This window comes from Lactuca virosa, chromosome 4 (genome assembly GCF_052849685.1).
Source record: "Lactuca virosa cultivar CGN04683 chromosome 4, Lactuca_virosa_CGN04683_v6, whole genome shotgun sequence".
Taxonomy (NCBI): domain Eukaryota; kingdom Viridiplantae; phylum Streptophyta; class Magnoliopsida; order Asterales; family Asteraceae; genus Lactuca; species Lactuca virosa.
In genome coordinates, this window is record NC_136429.1 from 262,210,745 (window position 1) to 262,223,751 (window position 13,007).

The following is a 13,007-nucleotide window of genomic DNA, read 5'->3' on the forward strand; positions in this document are numbered from 1 at the left end:
GTGTATTTAAGTAATTCCATGTATTAACATAAAACAAGGAAATAAAACACATAGCAGATAACAACATCATGGTAAAAACATAAAGCATTTTCATTAATACTAATTGTTTTAATACATAAAAATTTGCCAGAAGGCATACAGTACATGGAGAAATATAAAATCTAGTAGCATGACGACCCTATGAGTAGTGTGATCACTTAAACATAAGATCGATAGTACATAAAGTAGCCTACAAAGGAAACATGACAATACGAGTAAGCGAGGGGCGAATCCTAATCGTGACGGGATGTGTCTAATAGTGATATCATATTCAAAAATGTCGTGCTACTAAAGTAGCCATCTCTGTCATTTCTCTAATGACCTCGTCTCTTTCCTGTTCCACTTGCATAGCTCGCGTCTCCATTGCCAGTAGCTGCTGTCGAAGTGAGCGCAATTTCTTCTTCCGAAGAGCGGGTTCTATTAATGGAGCCCCTTGGCGGTATAGAGTGGTCCTGATGCACTTCTGTGGTAGGAGGCTCGTCGGAAACTTCATCAGTGTTCTTTTTGTCCTCTTCATCATCATCGGTCTCATCAAAATCGTAGTCCATGTATATATACTCTTCCTCCTCAAGGTCAGAGGCTACTTCGGGTCCTACCACAGGGTCTTCTTCAATTTCTCCGTGAGCCACTACGTTTTGGTGGAAAAGAATGCCCTGATGCACCCCATCCATGGTAGTTGCGCGAGAAGTTGGGAGTGAGAAGGGTGAAAAGGGGTGTAAGACGTCGTGAAAATTTTAATCACGTATGCATATAGTATTTCCGAAAATACTCCTATAGTATTTAATTATTTATGTTTGAATTCCTGAGAGGTTTTGAATATGTGGTGAGTTTCCAGGTTAACTTCCCGCCATAATTACCCCCATACACATGTTGGTCATATTTTGGATAAATATAGTTGATCAGACTATATTTACCCCCAATATGACTACATAACTGCCCGGGTTTAATCACAACGTTCCATTTCCCTTAGAGACTTTTAATGTTAAAGTTTTTAATGTATGCACTTTATTCAGAGTGTTTTAGTCCAATTGTATTAATAGTTGCATATCATGTATGGTTAGATATGCTAGTTCACTATAAACAATGCTCTGATACCAACCTGTCACACCCCCGAACCAGACGACGGAAACGTCCGAGGGTTCGTGTGACTATCAACTGAAATATCATCACAATGAATATACATGAAACATAACACATTCATCACCAAACATTACATATTACAGTTGGTATTGTTCACATCAAGTACATTGTCATAGGTTACATAAATCCAAAGTATTAATAGTACGATGAGTAACGTTACACAAAATTAATTCCATACACACTTGAAAGTCCTTCTACTTAACGATTACCTGAGAATACAAGTTATTTTGAAAACGGTCAACATATATAATGTTGGTGAGTTCATAAGCATGTTTGAATGAAAGTCTTTGTATTGTTTCTAAAACCCAGAAAATCCGATATTTTCTGTAAAAAGCCTGAAAAATGATGTGAAAATCGAGTATAAATGCATGTGTGAATTTCATAGTAGTGACATATAGAAATGCAGTTCAACTTTCTTTGTATTCTTTCTGTTGTAAGTAAGTGGTATTTGAATAATAGTATTTCCCCAGAAAATCCGATATTTTCTGATTTATAAAAAAATGTCACGGTCTTTGCACTTTCGAAATGTTTTGTATCAATATGACTTACGAGTTTTTAATTTTCCGTAATGTCGTGATGGGAATGGATCTCTATATGAGTCGTTATAACCATCCATGATAGTGACTGGTTGCCTGGCTTGGCATTTTTCCAAACGCCAGATTTTCGATCAAGGTTTTGTCACCCTAAACTGGCCTAGTCTAACTGTATCGAACAGCTCGGGTGTGGGGGAGTCACCCCCGTATAGATCTATACACAAACTCTCGCTCTCCCTCCAGGAGACTCTAATTATAACTACAAGCTACAGCCATACACTCAGTGGTGTCAACCGACACGTCTCACTAGATCCCATTTGTCTCCACATGGATTTGTATAATGTTTTATGTATTGAGAATTTCGAACACTAGATGATGTATGAAGTGAAAAGATAAGGCCCAAATAACATGAAGAAAAGGCAACTATGGCCCATTAGACGTGTAAGTTATTTCCCGGCTAAATTAGCATGTAAATGGGCCACTAAGGCCCAATAACATGTAAAAGCTAAATTAGTCCCATTTAGCATGTAATTGGGTCACTGAGGCCCAATAGACATGTGATGAATACATTGGGCCAAATAAACATGTAATTGGATCACGAAGGCCCAATAATCATGTATATCAAATACTAGGCCCAATAATCGCACCATTGTTGCATTTCGTTTAATCGAATTATTTATCCGTAGCGTTATAAAAAATCCAATGTTTTGTTATAATGATATTTTTAGTTTGATACGTCAAAATTCTATAATTTGAACCCGTATTTATTAAAAATTACACTTTAGGTCCCTTGAGAACTAATTTGAACATTTAAAGGCTTATTTTACATAAAATGTCATTTTGGTCTATTTTAAATTAAAAATAACATTTTAGTCCATGAATTTATAAAAATCTATATTTTCTCCCCAAATGTTTAGTGATTGACGGGTTTGGCACAAAAATACATGTAATGACATTTTCAGTCCGTTTTTGCAGAAAATTACAATTTCAACCCTTATTTGCATAAAATGACACTTTCGGCCGATTTTTTATAAAATTAACCTTTTTGGTCCAAATCTTGAAATAGTGTCATTTTCAGCCCCTAATCTCGGTTATTCTCTTTTTTGGCTCAAGTTTTGATTAAATAACATTTTAATCCCCAAAAAGTGATATTTTTGCAATTTGGGCCAAATAAGCCATGAGGCCCACATTAAGGTCCAAAATGCCAAATTTTACACTTTTGACCCATAGAAAGATATGGTTGTTATAAAAACTCATTTTTAAGCTAATCATACCCTTTTAGCCCCTAGAAAACCGTAGGTGTCACTCTTGACCCCAAACTTTTGTTTATTTGCCAAAATGATCCTTATACAAGATTTTGTTTAGTTTTTCACAACTTAGGCATTTATAACACTTTTAACTTTGTAGTATGGTGTCTAGAGTGTTTTTGTTTGTGATTCTCACTTATTTTTGTTAGAGTTTTATAGATCCATCGAGTTTATCACACAAACACAACAAAAGCCAAGAAAATCACACATAACATGCATAAATACATAGATCTACACATAAATACTTGTATTCTCCCCCAAAAACAAGTGAAAACCGAAAACAAGGGGGTATGAACTCACCTTTGCTTGTTATTCTCGGTTTTGAAGAAGAAGTGAGTGTGTTTTCAGCCCTAGCAAGCCTTCTTGAGTAGATTTCGAGCTTAAGAAGTTTCTAAGAGTGAGATCATGGAGTAAAGCTATGTAAGAAGGAGTTCTTAATGTTAAAATGAACGGAGATGTTTGTGTTTGATAACAACTTACCAAAGATTGAAAATACTTGATGAAGATCCTTGAAACACAAGCAAAATTTCGAGATCCTTAGAGGAAGGAGGATGATCTTGAGAGTGTTTGGAGAGGATTTGAAAGTGTGTGTGTGTGTGTTAGCTCTCGGCCGAGAGGATAAGAAGAAGAGAGAGAGACATGGAGTTTGATTAATAGTGGTGTGATAGGTGCATGGGTACATGCACCCTTACATGGATACCCAACATATAAAGATTAGGTGTCAAGAGTTAAGAAATCCTCCATTTTTTTTGTTTTACTCCTTGGGCAGAGAATGGGCTAGGAGGAAAGAGGATGTAGAAATGGTGTTGGGCCCAAACTCTTGGCTTGATCGAATTTTATAGGCTCAATATTATTTTTCCGCCCATTGGGCTCATTAGATGGTCCACGACGCATTTGAAAGAAAAAAAGGGAGTTTATGGCCCATTAAGGCAAATTAATTCATTTATGGCCAAATAAGGCCCATTAGGGTTAGAGTGAATCATTCTAGGCCCAAATGGTCCAAAATGTTATAGATTTATAAATTGGATCACATTAGAATCCAAATAGGGTTTCTAAGGCCAATATAGTTGAATGGAATGCTTATTGGTCCATTAGGCCCAATAAGGAAGTCCTAGTTCATAATGAACTTGAACCTGGATCTCTAGGGTTTTCTACTCCCCAATTGACTTTCTGAAATGTTTTGCATAGAGTTTTGAATTTCAATTGTAAATCTTGATTAAGTTGGTGTTCATAGGATGAACATAGTGTATGATATCAAGTTAGAGTTACAAGTATTATCATAGTCGACGTTTACATGATCACAGAATTTCTTGGCAAAAATGCCAGTTGTGACATTTATGGAGGGAGTTATGACATTTTCCCAGTGTTGTAAAAATGTCGACTACATCCTTATTAGTCTCCGATTAGTCCCTAGGCACTACCTCACCGACAAGAAGGGGCCTAGCGATTAGTCCCTACCTAAACAGTGAGCAAACCAGCAGTAAATGATGAAATTTTAACATTGTGAAGAAGTTCTATAACAACATAAACTATTTAGTGTTGTATGAATCATGTGAACCTATTTTTGTTATAATATTAGTGGTATTTACGAACTTTGTTTAGATATTACTCATATTTAATTTTTTAAAAGTCAACAAATTAGCAATTTATTTTCCTAGACTAATCCTCTCATAGCCGATTAATCCATTAACTGTAGTCCACCGACAAGCAAATGGCGAACGATTTTTACAACCTTGCATTTTCCCACATGTTGTTAAATGTAAAAAAATGTTTGGTGGTTTGAAAAAAATATTTTTTTACCAACTTCAACGAGATGTATGGAACAATCTATACGTAAAACGAATCATGTATGTTATATGCCTGCAAACCATTGGATGTGTAATTTCCAATGTACAAATGGAAATTCTTTTGGAGTTTTTGTGGAGGAACTTATGAAAATTTTGCCACATGGGTGTCGAGTGGAAAAAGTAAGTTTAGTGGTCTAAAAAATTTTTGTAGTGCCCGCAGATTCGGGCTAAACATTTAAGATTGGCTTTTATTTCAAAATTAGTTTCATAAACTAGTAAAATGGAAAATGGAAGACTTACGATTTTCGATAATAACATAACAAATTATACCCACCAAGTATCATATTGCAAGTTGTAGAAAGATTACAAGCACCAAAGAAGAAGATGTAGAAAGTAACAAACTTTGTAGTTCTTTGAGTCCTCTTGGGAAGCTTGGAAGTTAATGGAGAATGTGGAACTTTTGAGACACCAACAAGAACTAAACTTGATGTAAAATGATAATTCTTTGTGTAAAATTCTTAAGCTTTGATCCAAACCCAAGTTTGGTTGAAAAAGAGCATAAGACACGCAACAAATCTTCAAGTGTCCAAAGCAAGAGAAGAGAGGTAGAGTGTGTAGATGCTCTCAAGAATTCCTTCCAAGAAGAGTGCCCAAAATGCAAGCAACTAGTCATTTTAAATCCTACACTTAATCGAAAGGTCTTTAGCCATTGAGACCTTTAGACAAGCTTGTCCCCCATGCTTTTTCTGAAGCCTCTACTTTTGAATAAACTATTTGAAAGGCCATGCCCCTTCACCATTCTCCAACTTTCAGTAATTGCTAGAAAAAAAAGAGGATTTATTTAATTTTTATAAACTAGTGTTTTATAAAATACAAACTGTCTTTTGCTAAAAGACAAAAGGGATTTAACTAGTCCACAAAGTTTTGCATGACTTATTAATTCATCTCATATGAAATAATATGTTACTTTTTAATGAAAACTATTATTTTCAAGAAATAAAAAATTTTCTATTAATTATAATAGTTTATTAAATATTTAGTAAAATAAAATTATAATAAATAATTAATTGTATCAGTTTGTTGTTAGTGTAACCCATTAGTATCATATGTTAATTATCAATATCACTTTAATATGACTCTTAAGCATATTAAATCTTTCCATCTGCCACTTGTGCAAGACTCAAATTAAACTGATATAAATAGTGGTGAATGTCAAGCAACATTTCACTGCCCCCATCAAATATGACTTGTTTCCATTCTATCAACACCAATTCCCAGAAGCTCAAAGCTATAATTGGTGTAGAAGGTAAGTTTATCAGTTATCCCTTTGTCACAGACATCGTGTTGAACATGAGATACATATCATGATCAACCTCATTAGGTGTTCAACTTTTGGTAAGGTGCCTTAGATTTCTAAGTCTGAACACTTAAGAGGAACAAATCCCATATTGACTACATAATCGTCTTGCATAGTTCACACTATACCTGAAAATGGCTTTTATAACTACACGATTAAGGATCAACATTTAACCATATCAAAACACAGTACTCCCTACACTCAAGTCCCACTATGTATCTTAGGTGTTAAGGATACAAAGATAGTACCTTTTAATCAAGTATCACTCATGATAGCAATCCATGAGGTGATCTTGATGCGGGTCAGTCCAATACTAGTTCTTTGATAAGTACCTATGAAACTTGGTTACAACCACTTGCCTACTTTCATCTGGTGAAAGTCAACCAATACAATTCATATTAGTCTTACTTCATAATTGCTCCCACAATTATAAATAACTATGAACTTTTATAATAATAAGATTATTCATGGATTACACATGTTAATATAGAACACAACAAGTATTGATGGTATGATCATATCCAGTATATCAAAACATTATAACAGTTGTTGTCACGTTATTCCAATATCTAAATACTAAATCCAAATCAAAATCTCATTTCTAGAATAATAAAGTCTTACAACTGAAGTGTAGCCTTCATACTTAGCTCAAAAGAAGGAATTTATTAATGGGTTCAACAAAACTTAATTTGTGTGAATTCTATGAATATTATCATCTACATGTTTCACTTTACTCTAGGTCTAGATAAATATCTTGGAGAATATGATTGGTGTTCTTTTGTGACATAGAGTCTCTTAGCTTGATTAAGTATACTCTCAAAGTCATAGAGATTTCTATGTGATTCTTGAATGGCAGAAATCAACATAGCTTTTCAATGAACTCATTCATCCAATCACATTTGATTTCATCTTCTAAAGTAGTGTATTCTCATTTTGTAGTAAATTATGGCATTATGTTTTTATTGAACCTCATTCCAACTAAACTTACTCTTCATTCCACAATGAAGTCATAATCCAATTATAGTTCATAATTATATATATTTATTTTGAAATCACAATCTTATGTAGCTCTTTACATGAAGATTTTATTTTAAACTAATTATCTCACATACATTATCTTAGTTCTTCTAAAGTACTCTTATAATGTTCATATAGTCATCTGTTGAAGTAACCATGTATTTAATTAGTATCTTATGATATGTTCATAACATGATCATATATCAAGTATTATGCATACTATGGCTTAAATGATGGATTATTTTTCCAAGAAAATCAAATATACATCATTTCATCTAGTTCAAACCTATGAGCTTGGCTCTTTTGAGGCTGGCTCAAACTTAGTTCCATGTGACAATGCCAAGGTTCCTCCAAATGAATCTTTTATCTTGATCACTTTCAAGATATTTTCAGTATATGCATAAAGACATAAAATTGTTCGCATTCATTATATCTATCTCTATAAATTTTTACAAATCAAGAATGTATATTTTCCTTATTAAGTCTTTTATCTTATAAACACATCCTGAGTCAAGGTGAAAAATCCTAGCATGGTCAGAATGTAATTTCACATTATTAAGTATGTCTCATTCATACAAGATTAGGAATGTCACTATGCTCCCACTATTTTTTTAGTAAACAGACATGTTCTATTCATTTTTATATAAAAGCATACCTTGTGGTTTTATATTAAAATTATAATTGCATCCTTGAGATGTTTGCTTTATATCCACAAGTGGATCTCAAGCTATACACATTTTGCTAAGATAATCATTTATTAAGAAAACCTCCAGGCTAATCTATATATAGATATCTTCACGTAGATGTATATTAAGAAAAGTGGTCTTTCTTGAAATCTATTTTCTTTATCTCATATTGAGAATATGAATTTATAGTAAATAATATCCTTGTTGATCTAATCATAGCTACTTGTGAAAAAGGTTTAATCATAGTCAATTTCATGAGTGTGATGAGGACCATAGTCAATGACATGAATGTGAGAAAATCTTTTTATAAAAAGTATTGCTTTAAATGTGTATAGTTATCCATGCAATTTATTCTTTCAAGAAGAATCAGATAGTCCTTCTAGCCTTGCTATATGGAGGAAGTTTAATTAAGACCACACTTGATTATTATACATGTATTACATTGCATGTTCATGACTCTAAGTCATTTATCAGATTCGGGATCTAATATAAAATTTTGGTAGTTGATGGATTTGCCAGAAACCTTCAAGAAGAGCTCATCAATGAGAGATTCCACATTTATCAAGTCATAAATGATTTCTACCATGAATGTGAACAATTTGTATTTTTGAGTAGTTATTATTCAAGTTTAACAATTCTTGTTAAAACTAGTGTCAACTGTTACTATATCAGGTTATGGTTCTAAAGCTTCTTCAAGTTCTATGTGCTTCCCACTCGCTTTATCATTAAAAGCTTGCTTTCTACTAACTCAGATATCGAAGGAATAAGATAACTTATTCTTAGTGGGTTTGCATATAATAATATAAGCCACATTTAGAATATTATACAAATATGTATTCAATAGATATTGGGTTTAAAATCCTTAGTCCAATATAGAGTTCAAATCCACAAAACATTTGAATAAGATAGGGATGGAGCCTTTCCATACAAAATATTATAAACAAAATGTTTATCTACTTATTAGTTGGTAGTTGTAATCAATGTACAATTGATAGTGTTCTAGGTGTTATCCCAAGGAAATAAAAGGTGGACATTTCTACCGATTAGAAAGCAAATCATACCAAGTAAGATTTAATTCATCCTTTATTATCATTAAGGCTTTATATATTTCTTACCGGTTTGTATCTCAACTTTATATGTGAAACTTCAACAAAGATTTCATAATTATGTTTTACCATGTAAACTATAATTATAACTACTATAGTTGTTAATAAAGTTGATTTGGTATCTTGTGCTAAATCTTATACATTCATTAGAAAGAAAGTCATACACTATAGTGTATAGTTGCTTAATAATTATTTTTCTACTACTTAGTGGAAATATCATTAAGAATCTTTTATATATGAATAAGATTCACATAAGTCAAATAAAGTACATAATTTGCCTTCAGATATCCCTTTCTTGAAGTTGGAATATATGAATGCCGTTTATATAATAAAGACAACAATGTCAAAGATGAGTTTGATTCAAAACAAGTTTAAGTCAAAGGGTAATTTTCATATAGAACTTGTTATTTATAAAACATTGATATTTACTTTATAATTCTTATTAAGAGCTCTAGTCTCATAAAAATAATTTTAAATCATTTTCAAATATGAAGGTGACCGTTATGACAAACGATTTAAGTAAATAGTCAAGCATTCATAATTAAACCGATACATATATTTAGACAAGATAAATTACAACATAAATTTTTCCAAAACAAACATTTTTTCACAATATAATTACATTATGTTCCTAACATAATTAAAAAACTAAACTCCAAGAGTGCAGTTCCAACTTGATTGTGCTCAGTTGGTTACTTTTCTGTAAATATCTGCAAGCCATTTACAAATATTAGATTAACCTCTAAGTACCAAGTACTTGAGTGTTATATGAAAAGTGTGAGTTCTATCTAGTAGATATCTAAAGTACTAGTCTCTTCCAGACTTTCTTTCTAGAAAAGAGGATCAGTTCCTCTTCCAGTGTTTACTTTCTCAATGGTAGAAAGAAGATCCATTGATGTGGGCCTTCTTGGATTTCTTGAACCTAAAGGTGTTCCTTCCATAAACCTGAGGCGTCTTATAGCACATAGGGTGGTTCTTTTCAGCCTTGATTTCTTCTAATTTTTGAACTGGTTCATACCAGATGTCACTGCATATTTGGAATATCTTTGTAATATGAAGACACATATGAAATGCATCCAAGCCTTCCAAATATTTCCAAAAGTCAGGGATGTTTGTACCCATAATAGTCTCATAGACATCATCAAAATCACATTTGTGTATCCACCATACATCATGCATGGGTAAATCGTACAAAGAATGTGGTTTAGGGAGAGGGACTATAATGACGTACAATTTCTCATCTCTCTCGATATTCTCTTTTAAGGAACGAGCACATTCAATGATATTTCACCCATCGAATGTTATGATGTCTCGTAGATCATTAAGTTCAAACTGATGTATGGTAGTGAGATTGGATTTGGTTCTCGACTACAAAATTTTAACAAAATTCATTTAGTATTTTTAATATTTAAACTCTTTAATAATTAATACCCTTTTAATTTTCAAAAACATTAATTATCAAAATCTAGGATCCAAGTTGCAAAACAAATAAATGCTTAGGTATCTTTTATCTCATCCATAGATATCAATTATCATTTATATCCTACTATATAATTCCTAAATTTATGGGATCATTAATAACAAATTTAATTAGACATGTTTGATTCCATCTATGCCTCAGATTTCTCTTGCTTAGGTACCCTTTATCAGAAAAGATTTTCGATCAAATCATCCAATTAGAAAAACTTGTGTAATCGTCATATAACTTGCTTATAGAAATTGCGAATAGATCCCGGCCATCAAAAGATAACACTAAGCGTTTAGGTATCATTTATCCCACTAGTGCGTACAAGAGATGTGAGAATGTTTATCGAAAATGATTGCATAAATTTGAGGTTTGAAAGGGTCTTTTATGCTTTATAATTGTAGTTTTAAGAAAGATATGATATCATGATAATTTCATGCATCCAATTAATCATGATATTAATTTTCCAAAAAATTACATTTAAGGTTAAAATATAAAATCTGGTTTTATATTTTGATGCGATTCAGTTTTAACGATAATATCCAATATTAAGTTTCAGTTTGAGCCATATAGAACCTTATTTAATACTTAATAAAACTTCATTTTATTATTAATATTTTTGTAGTTTGAATAAGTTATAAAATCACCATTTTTGACTTATAATTTTACAATTTTAAAATTTATCGTTATTAACATTTTAAAAAAACCGGTTTTTATTTTAAAATTAAAACTTATTACATCTTATGTTCTCATTTTGTAAATAGAAAAACAAACTCTATGTGATGTTTATTTTGTCCAAAAAATAGTTTGAGTTTGTGAAAAGCTAAATTATAAACCACACAAAATATTTACTTGAAAAACAGTAAACAACACAAGCATGCATTTAACATAAACAAACCTTGATCTAGTTAACACTTTTATGAGTCAACACAAAACTGTTAAGTCCTTCCTAAGGGAAAAAAGAGACAAAATATTACATCTTGTTATTCATGTGATCTTCAAGATCTCACTTGCAATGACAACCAACTTTTTTGCAATTTTATAAAGATTTTATATAACCTGTGAACTTTTATAAAATGTTCATAAAACTGTGGGTCTCCATGGTTCTTCAACAAATGGCCTCCATCTTCATCTTGTTACATATTTTATAAAATAAATCTAGTCTAAAACTAATCTCTAACATAAAAATAACAAGAATAAAAACTAGCTACTTATATTACATACTTTATGAATAAAAGAATAATACAATCCATTTTCAACAAATCACATAAAGAATAACACAAATTGTCGAGGGCTTGTTTATGCACTCCAAAATACATATAAACATAAAACAACCTTTGTTTTTTAAGACAACTTTAAGTGACAAAAATGCATGTAAGTTTTTTTCATACAAAATAACCATTAAGAATTTATCAAATAAAATATGTATGAAATTATTTTTACACAAAAAAAAAAGTTATCCATATTCTCCAAAAACTAAGATTTCCAAAAATCATGAAATCTAACAAAACTTGCAAGGTGGCACTCTTATGCCAATCTTGGGTTTTATTTCGAAATTAGTTTCATAAATAGTAAAAAGGAAAATGGAAGACTTATGATTTTCAAAAATAACATAATAAATTATACCCACCAGGGATCATCTTGCAAGTTGTAGAAAGATTAGAAGCACCAAAGAAGAAGATGAATAAAACAACAACCTTTGTAGTTCTTTGGATCCTTTTGGGAGGCTTTGAAGTTGATGGACAATGTTGAACTTTGAGACACCAAAAAGAACTCAACTTGATGTAGAATGCTAGTTCTTTGTGTAAAACTCTTAAGCTTTGAACCAAACCCAAGTATCGTTCAAAGAGAGCATAATACAAGAAACAAATCTTAAAGTGTTTAAAGCAAGAGAAGAGTGTAACATCCCAATTTTCAATGCCAAAAATTTCGTTTTTAAATAAGTAACTCATAAAAATAGTTTACCAAAAACATTACCAACGTCAAATCAATTTATAAAACTGTAACAACGTCTCTCAAAATCATATCATCCATAGTAATAAAAATCAGAGTACAATCCCAAGAAATCTCATAGTGCGGAAATCATGCGTGTGTGTGACGTGCCGCTACCGCACCGGCTCCTTCCCCTTCGCTGAAGAGGTACCTGAAACAAAACTGACAACTATAAGTACGAAGCTTAAGGAGTTCCCCCATCATACCACACACCATACAATAACATACTGTCAGGCAATTTTGGGGTTCCTGACTACCCAGGTCAAGCCATTCTGGGGTTCTTGACTTACCCAGGTCAAGCCATTCTGGGGTGCTTGACTTACCCGTCGGTCTATTTCGCCAGACTACCGGGGACTATTTCACCCCTACTACTACCACATAATAATACAACACACATATACTGCCAGGCAATTCTGGGGTGCCTGACTACCCAGGTCAAGCCATTCTGGGGTGCTTGACTTACCCATCGGTTCTTACGACCGACATACGAGGACTATTTCCCCTCCTACTACTACCACATAATATCATAACATAAGCATATTGTTAGGCAATTCTGGGGTGCCCGACCTACCCTTCGG